Below are 2961 nucleotides of genomic sequence, written 5' to 3'. Positions count from 1 at the left end.
GAAATCTGGCGCTAGAGGCATACACTGTGAGATATCTGGTCGACTGGAAGTTAAATAAGAGAGAGAGCCTATCATACCTCTGTAGATTGTTTCATTTACTTTCTTACCATTTTCTCCAGATCTAACTTAAGTGCAGTAGGTACAGGTGTAGGATAAGTTTTGATCTTCCATACCATACTTCTTCAATAGCTCCTTCACATATTTCTGTTAATGTATCATGATGCCATTTGCCAGTTGCTTGATTGGTAAACCTAGGAAGAAACTTAATTCCCCCATCATAGACATTTCTAATTCACTTTTCATTAGCTTCAGCAAAATAATGACATAATAATTCTGTAGTTGCCCAAAAATAATATCATCAACATAAATTTGACAACTACAATTCTTCCCCCTTACTTTTCAGAAACATGTCATCTACTGAACCTCGTTTAAACCATTTTCCATTAAAAAGATAGATAAGCGTTCATACCAAGCTCTAGGAGCTTGCTTTAAACCATAAAGACTTATCAGTTTGTAAAACATGTTTAGGAAAATTTTGATAATAAAGCCAGGAGGTTGTTCACATACACTGTTTCCTTTTAAGTACCCGTTTAAGAAGCAGTTTTGACATCCATTTGAAAAAGTTTAATATTTTTAAAAGCTGCAAAGGATATCAAAATTCGAATAGCTTCTAAACGGGCAGGGGGCAAATGTCTCATCATAATCAATTCCCTCTTGTTGGTTAAACCTTGGCACACTAGTCTGGCTTTATTTCGAACAATCATCCCACTATCATCCAGTTTGTTTCTAAAAACCCATTTTGTTCCAACAACTGATTGATGAGTGGGACGAGGTTCTAAATGCCAAACTTCGTTTCTCTTTGAATTGATTAACTCATCCTGCATAGCCAAAATCCAATCAGGGTCAGTCAATGCAATTTTATAATTATGGTTCAATTTCAGATATAAAAGCATTGAAAGCACAAAATTATGAAGAGATGACGAGTTTGGACTCCCTTTGATATGTCGTGAGTATTAGGTCAGTAGGTGTGATCCTTGGTGTTTCCACTTCTTCGGAGTGAAAATTCGTTCTGGGCTCAGTGCCATGCTCTGAGCGTTCATTATTGTTTTTTGCTTCTTCAGCTTCTGTTGGTTCTCCAACACTTCTTCTTCAGCAGTTTCAATTACTTCTTCTGCATCTTTTTCATGCTCGCCGCAGTTGTTGTTTTGTTCTTCAGACTGTGCCATGCTTTGAGCCTCAGTTTGTTTCTCAATGTGTTGGTTGTCTCGTGGCTCTCTAAAAAGGGCAATAGAGAAGTCTTCGTCATCATCTACCTGCACATCTTGTAAACTTTTATCAGATTCATCAAATATGACATGGATACTCTCCTCCATACGCATTGTTCTTTTATTGTAAACTTTATATGCTTTGCTATGAGGAGAGTATCCAATGAACACTGCTTCATCACTCTTGGATCAAACTTACCCAAATTATCCTTGCCATTGTTGTGAACATAACAAGTACATCCAAAACATCTTAAGTAAGATATATTTGGTTTCCTACCTTTGACGAGTTCATATGGAGTTTTATTCAAGATGGATCGTACTTTAGTTCTATTATATATATAGCATGCAGTACTTACTGCCTCGGCCCAAAAATTTCTAGGTAAGCCACTATATAATAGCATGGTTCGAGACATGTCTTCTAGAGTACGATTCATCCTTTCTACAACTCCATTCTGTTGTGGTGTCCTTGGAGCAGAGAAATTTGATCAATTCCATTGTCATTGCAGAATTTCTCGAAATCTGTATTTTCAAACTCAGTGCCATGATCAGTACGGACAGACAGCAATTTACAATTTGTTTGATTTTGAACTTTTCGAATGTGAACAAGAAATACATCAAATGTTTCATCTTTGCCACCAATGAATAAAGTCCAAACAAATCTAGAAAAATCATCAACGAGCACTAATACATATTTGCTACCACCTCTACTCCTTACACGTATTGGACCACAAAGATCCATGTGAATTAATTCCAAGGGTTTAGAGGTACTAACAATGTTTTTGACTTAAAAGACGATCGAACATGTTTGCATCTAGCACATGCATTACAAATTGCTTCCTAATCAAAGTTTATGGATGGTAAGCCATCAACTAAATCCATTTTTCTTAATTTGTTAAGCAGTCTAGCACTAACATATCCAAGTCTTTTATGCCAAAGTACAGGGTTATCTTATAGAGCACTCATGCATGAAATTTTCTCGTTAGGTAAGGTATCTAGGCAGATTATGTAAACATTATTTAATCTCTTACCTTCCAATATTAATTCCCTAGTTTCCTCGTTCATGATTTGGCACATATTTGCATGAAATTCAACAACATTACCTCGATCACACAATTGAGATATACTCAACAAACTGTGCTTTAGTCCATTTGCCAGCATTACATTCTCGATGGAGTATGTTAGGGTTTTGCCAACGTTTCCTATTCCGATTATTTCTCCCTTTTTGTTGTCGCCAAAAGTGACACGCCCTCCGTTGTGGGCTACTAGTGAGAGGAATTGAGATTTATCACCAGTCATGTGTCTTGAGCAACCAATGTCGAGATACCATAGGTTGCTTCCTCTCACGTTTACCTGCACAAGAATCACTTGTTAGTTTTAGGAACCCATATCTGCTTGGGTCCCTTTTTCTTAAGTTGAGCGTCTGGTATGTCTTTTCTCACCCACATTTGAGTAACATGTTTGATATTTTTTGCAATTCGATTTTTCTTTTTGTTGCAGTCGTCAATTAGGTGACCATTATTTCCACAAAAATTGCAAATTAGATATTCGGGACGGCCCACGTATTTTCTCTTTCGGAAGTCTCTTTCGTAGGTTTCGGCACTGAGCCTAGCACTGGGGCTGATTAGTATATCCTAATCCAGTTTTGTTCATGTTGTTTGTGGTACTAGTTAAGTAATTTAGAGCATTCATTCCATTA

Source organism: Beta vulgaris, chromosome 1, assembly GCF_026745355.1.
Source record: "Beta vulgaris subsp. vulgaris cultivar EL10 chromosome 1, EL10.2, whole genome shotgun sequence".
NCBI classification, from domain to species: domain Eukaryota; kingdom Viridiplantae; phylum Streptophyta; class Magnoliopsida; order Caryophyllales; family Amaranthaceae; genus Beta; species Beta vulgaris.
The sequence above is the reverse complement of the archived record's forward strand: the minus strand, read 5'-3'. Positions refer to the sequence as shown.